Below are 21,621 nucleotides of genomic sequence, written 5' to 3' on the forward strand. Positions count from 1 at the left end.
TGTCCTGTAGAAGTTTTTTTTTACATGTCCTGTAGAAGTTTTTTTACATGTCCTGTAGTTTTTACATGTCCTGTAGAAGGGATTTTTACATGTCCTGTAGAAGGGTTTTTACATGTCCTGTAGAAGTTTTTTTACATGTCCTGTAGAAGTTTTTTTACATAGAAGGGGTACATGTCCTGTAGAAGTTTTACATGTCCTGTAGAAGTCTTTTTTTTACATGTCCTGTAGAAGTTTTTTTACATGTCCTGTAGAAGGGATTTTTACATGTCCGGTAGAAGTTTTTTTACATGTCCTGTAGTTTTTTTTACATGTCCTGTAGAAGCTTTTTTAAAATGTCCTATAGAAGGTTTTATTTACATGTCCTGTAGAATTTTTTTACATGTCCTGTAGAAGTTTTTTTTACATGTCCCTGTAGAAGGGTTTTTACATGTCCTGCAGAAGGGTTTTTACATGTCCTGTAGAATGTTTTTTTTTTACATGTCCTGTAGAAGTTTTTTTTACATGTCCTGTAGAAGGTTTTGTTACATGACCTGTAGTTTTTTACATGTCCTGTAGAAGTTTTTTTACATGTCCTGTAGAAGTTGTTTTTACATGTACTGTAGAATGTTTTTTTTTACATGTCCTGTAGAGTTTTTTTTTTTTTTACATGTCCTGTAGAAGGTTTTTGTTACATGTCCTGTAGAAGTTTTTTTACATGTCCTGTAGAAGGGTTTTTACATGTCCTGTAGACATTTTTATTTTACATGTCCTGTAGAATTTTTTTTACATGTCCTGTAGAAGGATTTTTTTACATGTCCTGTAGAAGGGTTTTTACATGTCCAGTAGAGAAGTTTTTTAAATGTCCTGTAGAAGTTTTTTTACATGTCCTGTAGAAGTTTTTTTTACATGTCCTGTAGAAGTTGTTTTTACATGTCCTGTAGAAGGGTTTTTACATGTCCTGTAGAAGGTTTTATTTACATGTCCTGTAGAATTTTTTTACATGTCCTGTAGAAGTTTTTTTTTTACATGTCCTGTAGAAGGGGTTTTTACATGTCCTGTAGAAGGGTTTTTACATGTCCTGTAGAAGTTTTTGTACATGTCCTGTAGAATTGTTTTTACATGTCCTGTAGAAGTTGTTTTTACATGTACTGTAGAAGGGATTTTTACATGTCCTGTAGAAGTTTTTACATGTCCTGTAGAAGTTTTTTTACATGTCCTGTAGAAGTTTTTTTACATGTCCTGTAGAAGGGATTTTTACATGGCCTGTAGAAGGGTTTTTACATGTCCTGTAGAAGTTTTTTTACATGTCCTGTAGAAGTTTTTTTACATGTCCTGTAGAAGGGTTTTTACATGTCCTGTAGAAGGGTTTTTACATGTCCTGTAGAAGTTTTTTTACATGTCCTGTAGAAGTGTTTTTTTACATGTACTGTAGAAGGGATTTTTACATGTCCTGTAGAAGTCGTTTTTACATGTCCTGTAGAAGTTTTTACATGTCCTGTAGAAGGGATTTTTACATGTCCTGTAGAAGTTTTTTTACATGTCCTGTAGTTTTTACATGTCCTGTAGAAGGGTTTTTACATGTCCTGTAGAAGTTTTTTAAATGTCCGATAGAAGTTTTTTTTTTTACATGTCCTGTAGAAGTTTTTGTTACATGTCCTGTAGAAGTTTTTTTACATGTCCTGTAGAAGTTTTTTTACATGTCCTGTAGACATTTTTTTTTACATGTCCTGTAGAAGTTTTTTTTTACATGTCCTGTAGAAGGATTTTTACATGTCCTGTAGAAGGGTTTTTATGTCCATGTCCTGTAGAAGTTTTTTTACATGTCCAGTAGAAGGGATTTTTAAATGTCCTGTAGAAGTGTCTTTTACATGTCCTGTATAAGTTTTTTACATGTCCTATAGAAGTTTTCTTTACATGTCCTGTAGATTTTTTTTTTTGACATGTCCTGTAGAAGGTTTTTACATGTCCTTTAGAAGGGTTTTTACATGTCCTGGAGAGGGGTTTTTACATGTCCTGTAGAAGTTTTTTTTACATGTCCTGTAGAAGGGTTTTTACATGTCCTGTAGATGTTTTTACATGTCCTGTAGAAGTTTTTTTACATGTCCTGTAGAAGGGTTTTTACATGTCCTGTAGAAGTTTTTTTACATGTCCTGTAGAAGGGGTTTTACATGTCCTGTAGAAGTTGTTTTTACATGTCCTGTAGAAGGGTTTTTACATGTCCTGTAGAAGTTTTTTACATGTCCTGTAGAAGGTTTTTACATGTCCTGTAGAAGTTTTTTTACATGTCCTGTAGAAGTTTTTTTACATGTCCTGTAGAAGTTTTTTTTACATGTCCTGTAGTTTTTTTACATGTCCTGTAGAAGGGTTTTTACATGTCCTGTAGAAGTTTTTTTAAATGTCCGATAGAAGTTTTTTTTTACATGTCCTGTAGAAGTTTTTGTTACATGTCCTGTAGAAGTTTTTTTACATGTCCTGTAGAATTTTTTTTTTTTTTACATGTATTGTAGACATTTTTATTTTACATGTCCTGTAGAAGTTTTTTTTACATGTCCCGTAGAAGTTTTTTTTACATGTCCTGTAGAAGGGTTTTTACATGTCCTGTAGAAGGGTTTTTTACATGTCCAGTAGAAGGGATTTTTAAATGTCCTGTAGAAGTGTCTTTTACATGTCCTGTAGAAGTTTTTTTTACATGTCCTATAGAAGTTTTCTTTACATGTCCTGTAGATTTTTTTTTACATGTCCTGTAGAAGGTTTTTTACGTGTCCTTTAGAAGGGTTTTTTACATGTCCTGGAGAAGGGGTTTTTACATGTCCTGTAGAAGTTTTTTTTTACATGTCCTGTAGAAGTTTTTTTTACATGTCCTGTAGAAGTTTTTTTTACATGTCCTGTAGAAGTTTTTTTTACATGTCCTGTAGAAGGGATTTTTACATGTCCTTTTTTTTACATGTCCTGTAGAAGGGGTTTTTACATGTCCTGTAGAAGTTTTTTTACATGTCCTGTAGAAGGGTTTTTACATGTCCTGTAGAAGTTTTTACATGTCCTAGTTTTTTTTTTACATGTCCTGTAGAAGTTTTTACATGTCCTGTAGAAGTTTTTTTACATGTCCTGTAGATTTTTTTTTTACATGTCCTTAGAAGTTTTTTTACATGTCCTGTAGAAGGGATTTTTACATGTCCTGTAGAAGTTTTTTTACATGTCCTGTAGAAGTTTTTACATGTCCTGTAGAAGTTTTTTACATGTCCTGTAGAAGGTTTTTTTACATGTCCTGTAGAATTGTTTTTACATGTCCTGTAGAAGTTTTTTACATGTCCCGTAGAAGGGGTTTTTACATGTCCTGCAGAAGGGTTTTTACATGTCCTGTAGAAGTTTTTTTACATGTCCTGTAGAATTGTTTTTACATGTCCTGTAGAAGTTTTTTTACATGTCCTGTTTTTTACATGTCCTGTAGAAGGGTTTTTACATGTCCAGTAGAAGGGATTTTTTACATGTCCTGTAGAAGTTTGTTTTACATGTCCTGTAGAAGTTTTTTTTACATGTCCTGTAGAAGTTGTTTTTACATGTCCTGTAGAAGGGTTTTTACATGTCCTGTAGAAGGTTTTTTTACATGTCCTGTAGAATTGTTTTTACATGTCCTGTAGAAGTTTTTTTTTACATGTCCTGTAGAAGGGGTTTTTACATGTCCTGTAGAAGGGTTTTTACATGTCCTGTAGAAGTTTTTTACATGTCCTGTAGAATTGTTTTTACATGTCCTGTAGAAGTTGTTTTTACATGTACTGTAGAAGGGATTTTTACATGTCCTGTAGAAGTTTTTTTACATGTCCTGTTGAAGTTTTTTTTACATGTCCTGTAGAAGGGATTTTTACATGGCCTGTAGAAGGGTTTTTACATGTCCTGTAGAAGTTTTTTTACATGTCCTGTAGAAGTTTTTTTACATGTCCTGTAGAAGGGATTTTTACATGGCCTGTAGAAGGGTTTTTACATGTCCTGTAGAAGTTTTTTTTACATGTCCTGTAGAAGTTTTTTTTACATGTCCTGTAGAAGTTTGTTTTACATGTCCTGTAGAAGGGTTTTTACATGTCCTGTAGAAGTTGTTTTACATGTCCTGTAGAAGTTTTTTTTACATGTTTTGTAGAAGGTTTTTTACATGTCCTGTAGAAGGTTGTTTTTACATGTCCTGTAGAAGTTTTTTTTTACATGTCCTGTAGAAGTTTTGTTTTTACATGTCCTGCAGAAGGGTTTTTTACATGTTCTGTCGAAGTTTTTTTTACATGTCCTGTAGAAGGGGTTTTTACCGTTTGTGCTGGGCGCCTAAGAGGACGCTGTCATGTTGTGTTCAGCCTTTAAATTACTGTTTGATGTCACAGCTTGGGCACAAACCTTGTTATTCTGCATTGTACCTCAGTGAGAGAATATCCTCTATACCCCAAAATGGTATAATGGCTGACGTGTATATTTAGAGTTATGTCCATAAATTAATGTATAACATGTTGCTTATGAAGAGACACCTTAACATCCCCATATAATGCTTACAGGAGGTATCCCCAGCTGGAAGCCCGTGGGCCGAATTCGGTTTTATTTTCTGAGCAAGAAAAATTAACTTTTTTTGTGTGGAATTTTCATTGTTTTACATAAAAGACTGTAAAAACACCAGGAAATCAGCCAGCCCCAAGTTATTTTAATTTGATAAATCTGTTCCCAAGTATTCCCACGCATAATAGACAGACACATGATTGTATACAAATGTAAGCAACGTTTGAAATGCTTATGTTTTAGTCAAACATATTTGTTTGGGCCAATTTGTAATCATGTTCCGGCCCCCCGACCATCCGCTCCAGAAAAAAACCGTCCCGCAGCTGAATCTAGTTGATGATCCTTGGCTTACAGCACATAAGGCCAGGGTTTTCTCATGACTACTATACATGACCTTGACCAGGAAAACCTCTGGAGCCTTTAACTGAGGTTATAATTAACAGACATGCTGCATTTTATCTTTGGTAATGGCCTATTGCTTGAAGAGACCTGGGTCATGTTCATTAGGCACCAAACGGACTGAAACAAGGAGAAAGTAACTGATCCAATAAGAAATGCTCATTTTAGTTTTCCGTTGCAAGATGTTTTCCATTACGGTGCCTAATGAACACGACTCCGATTGCATTGACAACTAGAAACGTTGACCTTTGACGAGTCCAAGGTAAATATGTTCAATAGCCACTTTCCCTTCTAAATGAGACTGCTCAGTTAATAATTGATAAAGAGTACAGAGTTCCTGATCCGATTACTGTTGGTGTGGGACTCAATTAGCAGAAGATGTACCATCGTCTGCTGTCCCTCAATCAGCTGTAAACCAATAAACTGCCTCTAGTTATACCTCTTGAACAGTGACATGACTGATCTTAGGTCAGTCCTACTGACTGAGTGCCTTGAGCACAGCCATCCAATAGCTCTCATTGCCAGACTTTGAACTATATGAATGAACTAAAATGGTTTACTTTCTAGTAGTTCCCATTTCATATCCTTGCTGACCAGAAGGAGACATCAACAAGGTCGAGACTGCCAACTGGTAGGTTCTAACCTTCCTTCATGTTCCACCGCTTTTATCTGATGGGGAGTGGTTTTCATCTCTTCAGATTTGGGACAGACCATGATCTAGTTACGGACACTTTCACCATGATTCTTAGCAAATGTTCAAATCAAATCAAATCGTATTGGTCACATACAAATATGTAGATGTTATTGCGGGTGTGGCGAAATGCTTGTGTCCATAGCTCCAACAGCACAGTAGTATCTAACAATTCACAACAATACACAAATCTAAAAGTAAAAGAATGTAATAAAGAAATATATAAATATTAGGACGAGCAATGTCAGAGTGGCATTGACTAAAATACAGTAGAATAGAATACAGTATATACATATGAGATGAGTAAAGCAGTATGTAAACATTATTAAAGTGACTAGTATTCCATTATTAATGTGGCCAGTGATTCCATGTCTATGTATTTAGGGCAGCAAGCCTCTAAGGTGCAGGGTTGAGTAGTCGGGTGGTAGCCAGCTAGTGATGGCTATTTAACAGTCGGATGGCTTTGAGATATAAGCTCTTTTTCAGTCTCTCTGTCCCATCTTTGATGCACCTGTACTGACCTCGCCATCTGGATGATAGCGGGGTGAACAGGCAGTGGCTTGGGTGGTTGATGTCCTTGATTATCTTGTTGGCCTTCCTGTGACATTGGGTGCTGTAGGTGTCCTGGAGGGCAGGCAGTGTGCCCCTGGTGATGCGTCGGGCAGACTGTACCACCCACTGGAGAGCCCTGTGATTGCGGGCGATGCAGTTGCCGTACCAGGTGGTGATATAGTTGACAGGATGCTCTCAATTGTGCAAATCTGTAAAAGTTTGTGAGAGTCTTAGGGCCAAGCCTAATTTCTTCAGCCTCCTGAGGGTGAGGAGGCGCTGTTGAGCCTTCTTCACCACACTGTCTGTTTGGTAGATAATTTCAGATCGTCAGTGATTTGTACGCTGAGGAACTTTAAGCATTCCACCTTCTCTACTGCGGTCCCATCGATGTAGATAGGGGTAAGCTCTCTCTCCTGTTTTCTAAAGTCCATGATCAGTTCCTTCATTTTGTTGACGGTGAGGGAGAGGTTATTTTTCTGGCACCATTCCGCCAAGGCCCTCACCTCCTCCCTGTAGGCTGTCTCATCATTGTTGGTAATCAGGCCTACTACTGTTGTGTATCTGCAAACTTGATTGAGTTGATTGAGTTGGAGGTGTGTGTGGCCACTCAGTCATGGGTGAACAGGGAGTACAGGAGGGGGCTGAGCACGCACCCTTATGGGGCCCCTGTGTTGAGGATCAGCAAAGTGGAGGTGTTGTTTCCTACTTCAGGAAGTCCAGGACGCAGTTGCACAGTGCGGAGTTCAGACCCAGGGCCTTGAGCTTGATGATGAGCTTGGAGGGTACTGTGATGTTGGTGGCGAATCGCATCTCTGCATGTCTGGCAGACATATCAGTGTGGATGACGGATCACCACCTCAAGCTGAACCTCGGCAAGACGGAGCTGCTCTTCCTCCCAGGGAAGGACTGCCCGTTCCATGATCTCGCCATCACGGTTGACAACTCCATTGTGTCCTCCTCCCAGAGCGCTAAGAACCTTGGCGTGATCCTGGACAACACCCTGTCGTTCTCAACTAACATCAAGGCGGTGGCCCGTTCCTGTAGGTTCATGCTCTACAACATCCGCAGAGTACGACCCTGCCTCACACAGGAAGCGGCGCAGGTCCTAATCCAGGCACTTGTCATCTCCCGTCTGGATTACTGCAACTCGCTGTTGGCTGGGTTCCCTGCCTGTGCCATTAAACCCCTACAACTCATCCAGAACGCCGCAGCCCGTCTGGTGTTCAACCTTCCCAAGTTCTCTCACGTCACCCCGCTCCTCCGCTCTCTCCACTGGCTTCCAGTTGAAGCTCGCATCCGCTACAAGACCATGGTGCTTGCCTACGGAGCTGTGAGGGGAACGGCACCTCAGTACCTCCAGGCTCTGATCAGGCCCTACACCCAAACAAGGGCACTGCGTTCATCCACCTCTGGCCTGCTCGCCTCCCTACCACTGAGGAAGTACAGTTCCCGCTCAGCCCAGTCAAAACTGTTCGCTGCTCTGGCCCCCAATGGTGGAACAAACTCCCTCACGACGCCAGGACAGCGGAGTCAATCACCACCTTCCAGAGACACCTGAAACCCCACCTCTTTAAGGAATACCTAGGATAGGATAAGTAATCCTTCTCACCCCCCCCCCCCTTTAAGATTTAGATGCACTATTGTAAAGTGACTGTTCCACTGGATGTCATAAGGTGAATGCACCAATTTGTAAGTCGCTCTGGATAAGAGCGTCTGCTAAATGACTTAAATGTAATGTAAATGTAATGTTGAAAGCTGAGATATAGTCAATGAACAGCATTCTGGCGTAGGTATTCCTCTTGTCCAGATGGGATAGGGCAGTGTGCAGTGCGATGGAAATTGCATTGTCTGTGGATCTATTGGGATGTCATAAGGTGTATGCACCAATTTGTAAGTCGCTCTGGATAAGAGCGTCTGCTAAATGACTTAAATGTAAATGTAAATGTAAGCAAATTTAAAGTGGTTCTAGTGTGTCAGGTAAGGAGGAGGTGATATGACCCTTAACTAATCTCTCAAAGCAATTGACAGAAGTGAGTGCTATAGGGTCATTTAGTTCAGTTACCTTTGCTTTCTTGGGTACAGAAACATTGGTGGACATCTTGAAGCAAGTGGGGACAGCAGACTGGGATATGGAGAGATTGAATATGTCCATAAACACTCCAGCCAGCTGTTCTGCGTATCCTCTGAGGACGTGGCTAGGGATGCCGTCTGGGCTGGCAGCCTTGTGAGGGTTAACACGCTTTAATGTCTTACTCACATCACAGAGAATGAGAGCCCACAGTCCTTTGGAGCGGGCCACATCGGTGGCACTGTGTTATCCACAAAACGGGTGAAGAAGGTGTTTAGCTTGTCTAGGAGCAAGACGTCGGTGTCCGCGACATGGCTGGTTTTCCACTTTGTCTCTGTACTGACATGTAGCCTTTTTGATTGCCTTATGGAGGGATAAACTACACTGTTTGTATTCAACCATATTCCCAGTCACCTTGCCATGGTTAAATGCAGTGATTCACGATTTCAGTTTTTCACGAATTCTGCCATCTATTCATGGTTTATGGTTTTGGTAGCTTTAAATAGACACCGTGGGAACAACATCCCCTATACACTTCCTGATGAACTCAGTCACCGTGTCCGTCTAAACGTAAATGTTATTCTCTGAGTCTACCTGGAACATATCCCAGGCCACGTGATCAAAATAATCTTGAAGCATGGATTCAGTTGAATGCGGTATTATTACAGTTTGAGTCGGTCTCCATCCATAAATGTATGTCTACTGTACAACACCAAGGGCAGGTCTTGGACAGCCAATAATGACCGTAGAGTCAGTGCAATGCTTGACCTTGAGTCTGAGTACCAACACAAAACTCCTTACATGCATTTCAACCAGAGCTGTTTGTTTGTCAGGAAGCATAGGTCTGTCTCTACATCACTTTCTGGATCCAACTGGCCAAACTCGACTGCATTATTCATCAAACACAAACACACAGAGAATGGATTCCTCTGGACCGCTACTCAACAAAGTCACAAGATTTATGAGTCCCTCTTTAGGTTATAATTCAAAGTTCATCCTCACATACATCATATTTTGAAGCACATAGATTATGAGAGAAAGCACATTTATCATATCCAGGCACACACAGACGCACACACACAGACACGCACACCAATAAATAGGCACACAGACACACACTTATGTTCACCCACCCTCCACCCTCCACAATTCAAATCTTATTCCAAGACGTCCCTTCCTCTGAAGTGTTCAAGTGCCTGAGCTTTTTGTTAGAATCTGATGAGATATACAGTAATGAACAAGAATGCTTTACTGTATACTGCCCACGAAGAAAAATAAGTGATACTGTTTTAAGTAATGAAAAATATTGAGTATAAAACTGTCAAATTAAGGGTTAAGCCATGCTTGTGTCATCTATTGACCATTGCGGTTCACTTACTGGAACATGAAATTACACATTCATCAATTGTGTGTTCAAAATACTGTATAGAGTCAAAGTTCAACCCCCAAATATCATCCAACTATCCGTTAACCCTGCCTCACACCATGATAGATTGTATTATGGCCTAATCTTAACTCAAACACTTGATAAGAAAGGGTAATTTGAGGGCTGATGGACTGGGGGATTTAGTTCAAATCTCTCAGGCCCAGTGAATAGATGCAAATATCATAATTGCAACAAAAAAAAACTCGATTCCACGTTTGGCACCAAACCAAACTCGCCTCTTCAGAGGTCCCATATCACAATTTTTGGATGTCGACATATTTGATTAACTGTAAATAGGCGTGATAATGTTATTGATGCCACTTCAAATTAGGTTTTAATGTCACACTCAAATTGGAGATCATTGGCTCACGCTAATCCCCTCCATTTGAACGACTTGTCAGAGAGGAAACTGAAACTGCCATTTTCCAAGTGCCCTCATCATCCGGTGCCGCCTTTCAAATATTCACAATAAATATGTCTTCTGTCTTCCAAGCAGGAAGAACAACTTCTGTTTTGTTTGGAGTTTTCGGGCAAATCATGAGATAATGAATCATTTTGAGTGTGTGGAGAAAAGATGTCAAAATATGAAAGGCTCGGGTGAGAAATATTTAGATGTCGGGTGATGGTGGTGGGGGGGAAGCTACATTAATTACTAAAGCTATTATTAATTTATTAAACTCTTATCAGTAATTAATCAAGCACTTTGATGTAAAGTTGAGTTTACAAAAAAAAGCAAGAAATAGTATTCCGAGATTTTCCCTGAGTTAACAGATGACCGATACCCTTCATTAACAAGGCAAGTCAGCTAAGAACAAGTTCTTATTTACAATGAGGATGTTTCTGAGCTGCGAGACAGTAAAGCGAAAATTACCAGGGATGATCCAATCTTTTAATCTCACTCATTTAGAAAATCCGCCTCAAATCAAACTCAAATTCATCTGCTTTATAGCACAACCTGCAAAGGGTCAAACAACCCTTTACGTGCATTATGGAGCTGATAGAGAGAGATCTTAAAGGGTTACTTCGGGATTGCTAGCAGACACCATAGACTTCCAGTCATAATGCTAATGCTAGTTAGCAATTGCACTAGAGCTACTTAGCAGCTTCTTTCTGCACGCAGAGATAAAATGGTATCCATGAGTTCACCTGACACTGGGGAAGTGTCACGCCCTGATCTGTTTCACCTGTCTTTGTGCTTGTCTCCACCCCCTCCAGGTGTCGCCCATCTTCCCCACTTATCCTCTGGGTATTTATACCTGTGTTTTCTGTCTGTCTGTGCCAGTTCGTCTTGTTTGTCAAGCTTACCAGCATTCGTCCTGTCAGCTCCTGTCTTTTCCCAGCCTCTCTTTTTCTCGTCCTCCTGGTTTTTGACCCTTGCCTGTCCGGCCCCTGTAAAAATCCTGACGTATTCCTTTACTATACAGTGCATTCAGAAAGTATTCAGACCCCTTGACTTTAAAAAAAAACATTTGTTATGTTACAGCCATATTCTAAAATGGGTTTTTAAAAAATCCTCATCAATCTACACATAATACTCCAGAATCACAAAGCAAAAACAAGTTTTATAATTTTTTTGCAAATGTATTAACAATCAAAAACAGAAATGCCTTATTTAGATATGTTTTCACACTTTGCTAAGAGACTAAAAAATGAGCTCAGGTGCATCCTGTTTCCATTGATCATCCTTAAAAAATGTATACAGCTTGATTGGAATCCACCTGTTGAAAGGGTGTTTCCCCTTCCCGGGCGGTTGGCGCTCGGCGGTTCACCCGGCCTATTAGCTGCCACTGATTGTTTTTCCTCTCCCTCCTTGTATGTTTAGTGGTAGCACCTGTTCATGATTGAATCAGCTAATTAGTTTGTCTTTATTAGGCAGCCGGCCCGCCTGGTTGTTGTGCGGGATTATTGCAGTGTAACCTTCGGCTCTGTTGTTAGAAGTACGTGTTAGTGCCTGGTGTTACGTTTTCTGTTGTACATTCTCATTCCCTGTGTTTGGGGCCGTTACTATTGTGAGCACCCTGGGATGCGTTGGCGCTATGAGAAAAAGGGGCACAGCTTTGCACTCACTGTCTCCTGCGTTTGACTCCACACACCTACGACACCTGAAGTGTTACAGAATCCCGCACCCCTCAAATCGAATGGAGTCAGCAGGAGCAGCAGCCAACCCTCTCCCATCGATGGAGGAACGGGTTCTCCACCACACCACCATTCTCCATCGGATCGGATCCGCGATGGATCAAGTGATGGAGAGAATGGACCGATGGGAGAGGAGTGGTCTCCTCTCTCCACCTCGGCACCCCCGACTCCGGTCTCCCCATCACTCGACTCCAGCACCCTTCGTCTGACGCTACCGAGGGCTTATGATGGAGCGGCGGGTTGCCAGGGGTTTCTGCTTCAGCTGGAGCTATACCTGGCCACCGTTAGACCCCCTCCCTCAGGAGCGGAGAGGGTGAGTGTCCTCATCTCCTGCCTCACGGGTCGTGCTCTGGAGTGGGCGAACGCAGTCTGGAATGGCCCAGACTCAGCGCGGGAGCACTACCCAGAGTTTTCCTGCCGCTTCCGTGCCGTATTTGATCACCCTATAGACGGCCGGCGGTGGGAACGACTTTTTCATCTCAGGCAGGAGAGGAGGAGCGCCCAGGATTACGCGCTGGAGTTCCGGACCTTGGCAGCCGGATCTGGGTGGAGCGACAGGGCCCTTATGGACCACTACAGGTGTGGTCTCCGAGAGGGCGTCCGCCGGGAGTTAGCGTGTCGGGACACCACTCTGTCACTGGATCAGCTGATTGACATGTCCATTCGACTGGACAATCTGCTGGCTGATTGCGGGCGTTCAGAGAAGGGTCCTGTGCGTTCCACCACCCGGTCCCTCCGCTCCCATTCCGATGGAGTTGGGAGGGGCTGCGCCGAGGGGTGCCGGAGGAGGGGCCTTCCCTGCACCAACTGTGGTCGGAGAGGACACACGTCTGATCGGTGCTGGGGGTCCGTCTGGGAGTAGAGATGGCAGGCGGAACGCTTCTCGGTCACCCCAGGTGAGTCAGCATCAGACTCACCCAGAATCCCTTGTTGGCCATATGTTTGTCTTAATCTCTTTCCTTCACTTTTTCCCTCTTCCCAGCATAGGGCGCTAGTCGATTCAGGCGCAGCTGGGAACTTTATGGATCGCGGACTCGCCCTTAAGTTAGGGGTTCCGCTGGTGCCGATAGATTCTCCTTTCCCCGTGCACTCCCTAGATAGCCGGCCATTAGGGTCAGGGATGGTCGGGAGACCACGGATCCCACTGGACATGGTGACGCAGGGGAATCATAGGGAGCGTATCAGTTTTTTTATTATTGATTCGCCTGCGTTTCCAGTGGTGCTGGGGACTCCCTGGCTGGCCCGGCACAATCCTAAAATTTCGTGGAGACAAGGGGTTCTCCAGGGGTGGTCAGAGGAGTGTTCTGGAAGGTGTTTGGGAGTTTCCATCGGTGCCACGTCGGTGGAGAGTCCAGACCAGGGTTCCACGGTGTGCATTCCCCCAGTATGCCGATTTGGCAATCGCTTTCAGTAAAGTGAAAGCGACTAAATTACCACCTTATCGACCGGGAAGGGATTGTACGATAGATCTCCAGGTAGACGCTGCGCTTCCCAAGAGTCATGTGTACCCGCTGTCCCAGGAGGAGACGTTGGCAATGGAGACATATGTCACGGAGTCGCTGGGACAGGGGTACATTCGGCCCTCCATTTCACCCGTCTCCTCGAGTTTCTTTTTTGTGAGGAAAAGGAGGGAGGTTTGCGTCCGTGTATCGATTATAGAGGTCTAAACGCCATCACAGTGGGGTATAGTTACCCTCTACCTCTCATCGCTACGGCGGTGGAATCGTTCCACGGAGCGCAGTTCTTCACAAAACTGGATCTCAGGAGCGCGTATAGTCTGGTGCGTATTCGGAAGGGAGACGAGTGGAAAACCGCATTTAGTACTACATCCGGCCACTATGAGTACCTCGTCATGCCGTATGGGTTAAAGAATGCTCCAGCCGTTTTCCAATCCTTTGTAGACGAGATTCTCAGGGACCTGTGCGGTCAGGGGTGGTTGTTTATATCGATGACATTCTGATCTACTCGGCCACTCACACCGCGCATGTGTCTCTGGTGCGCAAAGTGCTTGGAAGACTGCTGGAGCATGACCTATACGTCAAGGCTGAGAAATGCGTGTTCTCTAAGCGAGCCGTCTCTTTTCTGGGATATCGCATTTCCACCTCGGGGGTGGTGATGGAGGGTGAACGCATTAGGGCCGTGCGTAGTTGGCCGACTCCAACCACGGTAAAGGAGGTGCAGCGGTTTTGGGTTTTGCCAACTACTACCGGAGGTTTATCCGGGGTTTTGGCCAGATAGCGGCTCCCATTACCTCACTGCTGGGGGGGGGCCCGGTGCGATTGCAGTGGTCAGCACAGGCGGACAGGGCATTCAACAAGTTGAAGGCGCTGTTCACTGAGGCGCCCGTGTTGGCGCATCCGGATCCCTCTCTAGCATTCATAGTGGAGGTGGACGCGTCCGAGGCTGGGGTGGGTGCCGTGCTATCACAGCGCTCGGGTACGCCACCAAAACTCCGCCCCTGCGCTTTCTTCTCAAGGAAGCTCAGCCCAGCGGAGCGTAACTATGATGTGGGGGACCGGGAGTTGCTAGCGGTGGTTAGAGCTCTGAAGGTGTGGAGACACTGGCTTGAGGGGCTAAGCACCCTTTTCTCATCTGGACCGACCACCAGAATCTGGAGTATATTCGGGCTGCAAGGAGACTTAACCCACGTCAGGCAAGGTGGGCCATGTTCTTCACCCGGTTCGGTTTACTTTGTCTTATAGACCGGGCTCCCAGAGCGTGAGGGCTGACGCACTGTCCCGCCTTTACGACACCGAGGATGGGTCCACCGAACCTACTCCCATCCTTCCCGCCTCTAAGCTGGTAGCCCCAGTGGTATGGGAGGTGGACTCGGACATCGAGCGGGCGTTACGGGCTGAACCCGCGCCTCCTCAGTGTCCAGCGGGGCGAAGGTACGTGCCGCTTGATGTTCGGGACAAGCTGATTCGGTGGGCTCACGTCCTACCCTCCTCGGGTCACCCTGGGGTGACGAGGACAGTGGGGAGCCTTCAGGGGAGGTATTGGTGGCCTACGTTGGTTAAGGACGTTAAGGGTTATGTCTCCTCTTGCTCAGTGTGCGCTCAGAGTAAGGCTCCTAGGCACCTTCCTAGAGGGAAGCTACAACCCCTCCCCGTTCCACAGCGGCCATGGTCACATCTGTCCATAGATTTCCTGACCGATCTTCCGCCGTCTCAGGGGAACACCGCGGTTCTAGTGATTGTGGATCGGTTTTCTAAGTCCTGCCGTCTCCTCCCGTTGCCCGGTATCCCTACAGCCCTGCAGACTGCGGAGGCATTATTTACCCATGTCTTTCGGCACTACGGGGTGCCGGAGGACATCGTTTCTGATCGGGGCCCCCAATTCACGTCTCGGGTATGGAGCGTTCATGGAACGTTTGGGGTCTCTGTCAGCCTGACCTCCGGTTATCACCCGAGAGTAATGGGCAGGTGGAGAGATTGAACCAGGAGGTGGGTAGGTTTCTGCGGTCGTATTGCCAGGATCGGCCAGGGGAGTGGGCACGATACATTCCCTGGGCTGAAATGGCTCAGAACTCACTACGCCACTCCTCTACTAACGTGTCCCCTTTTCAGTGTGTGTTGGGATACCAGCCGGTCCTGGCACCATGGCATCCGAGCCAGACCGAGGCTCCTGCGGTGGAGGAATGGGTCAGCGCTCCAAGGAGACCTGGAGGGCCGTCCAGGAGTCTCTACGACAAGCGAGTGGACGGCAGAAGAGGAGTGCTGACCGCCACCGCAGTGAGGCCCCCGTGTTTGTACCGGGGACAGGGTCTGGCTCTCGACCCGAAACCTACCTCTCCGCTTGCCCTGCCGGAAGCTGGGTCCGCAGTGTGTAGGGCCCTTTAAAGTCCTGAGGAGAATAAACGAGGTGTGTTATCGATTACAACTCCCTTCCTATTATCGAATTAACCCCTCGTTTCATGTGTCTCTCCTCAGGCCGGTGGTAGCTGGTCCCCTGCAGGACAGTGAGGTACCGGAGGTCCCTCCCCCCTCTGGACATCGAGGGGACCCCGGCGTACACGATCCGGGCCATTCTGGACTCAAGACGCCGGGTGAGGGCCTGCAGTACCTCGTGGACTGGGAGGGGTACGGTCCGGAGGAGAGGTGCTGGGTACCGGTGAGGGACATCTTGGATCCATCCATGTTGAGGGATTTCCATCGCCTCCATCCGGATCGCCCTGCGCCTCGTCCTCCGGGCGACCTCGAGGCCGGTGTCGGGCGCTGCGGGAGCCGCGCGTCAGGGGGGTACTGTCACGAGTCCGACCGAGGGTGTTTCCCCTTCCCGGGCGGTTGGCGCTCGGCGGTCGTCAGTCACCGGCCTATTAGCTGCCACTGATTGTTTTTCCTCTCCCTCCTTGTATGTTTAGTGGTAGCACCTGTTCATGATTGAATCAGCTAATTAGTTTGTCTTTATTAGGCAGCCGGCCCGCCTGGTTGTTGTGCGGGATTATTGCAGTGTAACCTTCGGCTCTGTTGTTAGAAGTACGTGTTAGTGCCTGGTCGTTACGTTTTCTGTTGTACATTCTCATTCCCTGTGTTTGGGGCCGTTACTATTGTGAGCACCCTGGGATGCGTTGGCGCTATTAAAGACGCACAGCTTTGCACTCACTGTCTCCTGCGTTTGACTCCACACACCTACGACACCTGAAGTGTTACACCTGTGGTAAATTTAATTGAATGGACACGATTTGGAAAGGCACAGACCAGTCTATATAAGGTCCCACAGTTGACAGTGCATGTCAGAGAAAAAATTAGGTTGAAGGAATTGTCCGTAGAGCTCCGAGACAGGACTGTGTCGAGGCACAGATCTGGGGAAGGGTACCAAAAAATGTATGCAGAATTGAAGGTCCCCAAGAAGACGGTGGCCTCTGTCATTCTTAAATGGAAGAAGTTTGGAACCACCAAGTCTCTTCCTAGAGATGGCTGGTCCGGCCAAACTGAGCAATTGAGAAAGAAGGGGCTTGGTCAGGGATGTGACTAAGAACCTGATGGTCACTCTGAAAGAGCTCCAGAGTTCCACTGTGGAGATGGGAGAACATTCCAGAAGGACAACCATCTCTGCAGCACTCCACCAATCAGGCATGTATAGTAGAGTGGATAAACCAAAGCCACTCCTCAGTAAAAGGCACATGACAGCCCGCTTGGAGTTTGCCAAAAGGCACCTAGGACTCAGATGGAAGGAATCAGGTAGTAACCAAAAAAAATTTAAACAAATCAAAATATATTTTTTGTTTTAAATTATTCAAATATAGCCCCCGTTTGCCTTGATGACAGCTTTGCACACTCTTGGCGTTCTCTCAACCAGCTTCATGGGGAATGCTTTTCCAACTGTCTTAAAATAGTTGCCAGATGTGCCACATAAGCAGCCACTTGTTTTCCTTCACTATGCGGTCCAACTCATCCCAAACCATCTCAATTGGGTTGAGGTTGGGTGATTGTGGAGGCCAGGTCATCTGATGCAGCACTCCATCACTCTCCTTCTTGGTCAAATAGCCCTTACATAGCCTGGAAGTGTGTTGGGTCATTGTCCTGTTGAAAAACAAATGATAGTACCACTAAGCACAAACCAGATGGAATGGCGTATCACTGCAGAATGCGGTGGTAGCCATGCTGGTTAAGTGTGATTTGATTTCAAAATAATTCACTGACAGTGTCACCAGCAAAGCACCCCCACACTATTACAACTCCTCCCCCATGCTTCACGGTGGGAACTACACATGCGGTGATCATCCGTTCACCTATTCTGCGTCTCACAAAGACATGGCGGTTGGAACCAAAAATATCACATTTGGACTCATTAGACCAAAGGACAGATTTCCACCAGTCTAATGTCCATTGCTCGTGTTTCTTAGCCCAAGCAAGTCTCTTCTTTGTATTGGTGTCCTTTAGTGGAGGTTTCTTTGCAGCAATTCGACTATGAAGGCCTGTTCATGCAGTCTCCTCTGCACAGTTGAGATTGAGATGTGCCTGTTACTTGAACTCTGTGAAGCATTTATTTTAGCTGCAATGTCTTAGGCTGGTAACTCTAATGAACTTGTCCTCTGCAGCAGAGCTAACTCCATAATGTGGACTTGGTCTTTTTATCAAATTAACTTTTATCAAGGCACACCTGTTAACCTCTCTAGCGTTACGTGGGACGATAGCGTCCCACCTCGTCAACAGCCAGTGAAACTGCAGGGCGCCAAATTCAAAACAACAGAAATCCCATAATTAAAATGTCTCAAACATACAAGTATTTTACACCATTTTAAAGATACAAAATCCAGAATATGTAAATCATATGTAAATAAATATGTAAATAAAAGATGTAAATCCAGCCACATGTTCCCGATTTCAAAAAGGCTTTACGACGAAAGTAAACCAAACGATTATGTTAGGTCAGAGCCAAGTCACAGAAAAACACAGCCATTTTTCCAGCCAAAGAAAGGAGTCACAAAAAGCAGAAATAGAGATTAAATTAATCACTAACCTTTGATGATCTTCATCAGATGACACTCATAGGACTTCATGTTACACAATACATGTATGTTTTGTTCGGTAAAATTGATATTTATATCCAAAAATCTGAGTTTACATTGGCGGGTTAACATCTGTAGTTCCAAAACATCCGGTGATTTTGCAGAGAGCCACATCAATTTACAGAAATACTCATCATAAACATTGCTAAAAGATACAACTGTTATGCATGGAATTTTAGATCCACTTCTCCTTAATGCAACCGCTGTGTCAGAGTTCAAAAAAGCTTAACGGAAAAAGCAAACCATGCAATAATCTGAGTACGGCGCTCAGAGATCAAAACAACCCAAACAGATATCCACCATGTTGTGGTGTCAGAAAGAGCATTATAAATATCCACTTACCTTTGATGAACTTCATCAGAATTGCACTCCCAGGAATGCCAGTTCCACAATAAATGTTTGTTTTGTTCGATAACGTCCATCATTTATGTCCTAGCTTTTATGGCTGAGTAGCAAGCAGTTTAATTTGGGCTCGCTTTTCATCCAAAATTCCCAATGCTGCCCCCTACCCTAGAGAAGTTAATTGAAATGCATTCCTGGACTGTTTTGCTAGCACAGACTGGAATATGTTTTGGGATTCCTCTGATGGCATTGAGGAGTACACCACATCAGTCATTGGCTTCATCAATAAATGCATCGAAGACTCTCCACCCCCCACAGTGACCGTAGGTACATACCCCAACCAGAAGCCATGGATTACAGGAAACATTCGCACTGAGCAAAAGGCTAGAGCTGCCACTTTCAAGGAGCGAGACTCTAACCAGGAAGCTTATAAGAAATCTTACTGTGCCCTCCAATGAACCATCAAACAAGCAAAGCATCAATACAGGACTAAAATCGAATCATACTACACCTGCCCTGACACTCGTCAGATGTGATAGGGCTTGCAAACCATTACAAACTACAAAGGGAATCACAGCCGTGAGCTGCCCAGTGGCATGAGCCTACCAGACGAGCTAAACTACTTCTATGCTAGCTTCGAGGCAAATAACACTGAAATATGCATGAGCGCACCAGCTGTTCTGGAAGACTGTGTGATCACGCTCTCTGCAGCCAATGTGAGTAAGACCTTTAAACAGGTCAACATTCACAAGGCCGCAGGGCCAGATGGATTACCAGGACGTGTACTGTGAGCATGCGCTGACCAACTGGCAAGTGTCTTCACTGACATTTTCAAACTGTCCCTGCCTGACTGAGTCTGTAATATCATCATATTTTAAGCAGAACACCGTAGTGCCTGTGCCCAAGAACACTAAGGTAACCTGCCTAAATGACTACTGACCCATAGCACTCACGTCTGTAACCATGAAGTGCTTTGAAAGGCTTGTCATGACACACATCAACACCATTATCACAGAAACCCTAGACCCACTCCAATTTGCATACCGCCCCAACAGATAATGCAATCTGTATTGCACTTCACACTGCCCTTTCCAGCCTGGACGAAAGGAACACCTATGTGAGAATGCTATTCATTGACTACAGGTCAGTGTTCAACACCATCGTGCCCTCAAAGCTCATCAATAAGCTAAGGACCCTGGGACTAAACACCTCCCTCTGCAACTGGATCCTGGACTTCCCGACGGGCCGCCCCCAGTTGGTAACGACACATCCGCCACGCTGATCCTCAACACAGGGGCCCCTCAGGGGTGTGTGCTCAGTCCCCTCCTGTACTCCCTGTTCACTCATGACTGCAAGGCCAGGCACAACTCCAACACCATCATTATGTTTGCCGATGACACAACAGTGGTAGGCCTGATCACTGACAACAACGAGACAGCCTATAGGGAGAGGTCAGAGACCTGGCCGTGTGGTGACAGGACAACAACCTCTCCCTCAATGTGATCAAGACAAAGGAGATGATTGTGGACTACAGGAAAGATAGAGGACAGAGCACGCCCCCATTCTCATCGATGGGGTTAAAGTGTAGCAGGTTGAGAGCTTCAAGTTCCTTCGTGTCCACATCACCAACAAACAAACATGGTTCAAGCACACTAAGACAGTCGTGAAGAGGGCACGAAATAACCTATTCCCCCAAGGAGACTGAAAAGATTTGGCATGTGTCCTCAGATCCTCAAAAGGTTCTACAGCTGCACCATCGAGAGCGTCCTGACTGGTTGCATCACTGCCTGGTATGGCAAATTCTCTGCCTCCAACCGAAGGCACTACAGAGGGTAGCGCGAACGGACCAGTACATCCCTGGGGCCAAGCTTCCTGCAATCCAGGACCTCTATACCAGGCAGTGTCAGAGGAAGGGCCCAAAAATGGTCAAATATTACCAGCCACCTTAGTCATAGACTGTTCTCTCTGCTACTGCATGGCAAGCGGTACTGGAGCACAAAGTCTAGGTCCAAGAGGCTTCTTAACAACTTCTACCCCCAAGCCACAAGACTCCTGAACACCTAATCAAATGGCTACCCAGACTACATTTACATTTACATTTAAGTCATTTAGCAGACGCTCTTATCCAGAGCGACTTACAAATTGGTGCATTCACCTTATGACATCCAGTGGAACAGCCACTTTACAATAGTGCATCTAAATCTTTTAAGGGGGGGGGGGTGAGAAGGATTACTTTATCCTATCCTAGGTATTCCTTAAAGAGGTGGGGTTTCAGGTGTCTCCGGAAGGTGGTGATTGACTCCGCTGTCCTGGCGTCGTGAGGGAGTTTGTTCCACCATTGGGGGGCCAGAGCAGCGAACAGTTTTGACTGGGCTGAGCGGGAACTGTATTTCCTCAGTGGTAGGGAGGCGAGCAGGCCAGAGGTGGATGAACGCAGTGCCCTTGTTTGGGTGTAGGGCCTGATCAGAGCCTGGAGGTACTGAGGTGCCGTTCCCCTCACAGCTCCGTAGGCAAGCACCATGGTCTTGTAGCGGATGCGAGCTTCAACTGGAAGCCAGTGGAGAGAGCGGAGGAGCGGGGTGATGTGAGAGAACTTGGGAAGGTTGAACACCAGACGGGCTGCGGCGTTCTGGATGAGTTGTAGGGGTTTAATGGCACAGGCAGGGACCAGCCAACAGCGAGTTGCAGTAATCCAGACTGGGAGATGACAAGTGCCTGGATTAGGACCTGCGCCGCTTCCTGTGTGAGGCAGGGTCGTACTCTGCGGATGTTGTAGAGCATGAACCTACAGGAACGGGCCACCGCCTTGATGTTAGTTGAGAACGACAGGGTGTTGTCCAGGATCACGCCAAGGTTCTTAGCGCTCTGGGAGGAGGACACAATGGAGTTGTCAACCGTGATGAGCGAACGGGATCATGGAAGAGCACGGGCCGAGGTTCCTGAGGTGGGGACACCAGTGGTGATTTGACCTGGTCATCGTCGTG

This window comes from Oncorhynchus keta, chromosome 19 (genome assembly GCF_023373465.1).
Source record: "Oncorhynchus keta strain PuntledgeMale-10-30-2019 chromosome 19, Oket_V2, whole genome shotgun sequence".
Taxonomy (NCBI): domain Eukaryota; kingdom Metazoa; phylum Chordata; class Actinopteri; order Salmoniformes; family Salmonidae; genus Oncorhynchus; species Oncorhynchus keta.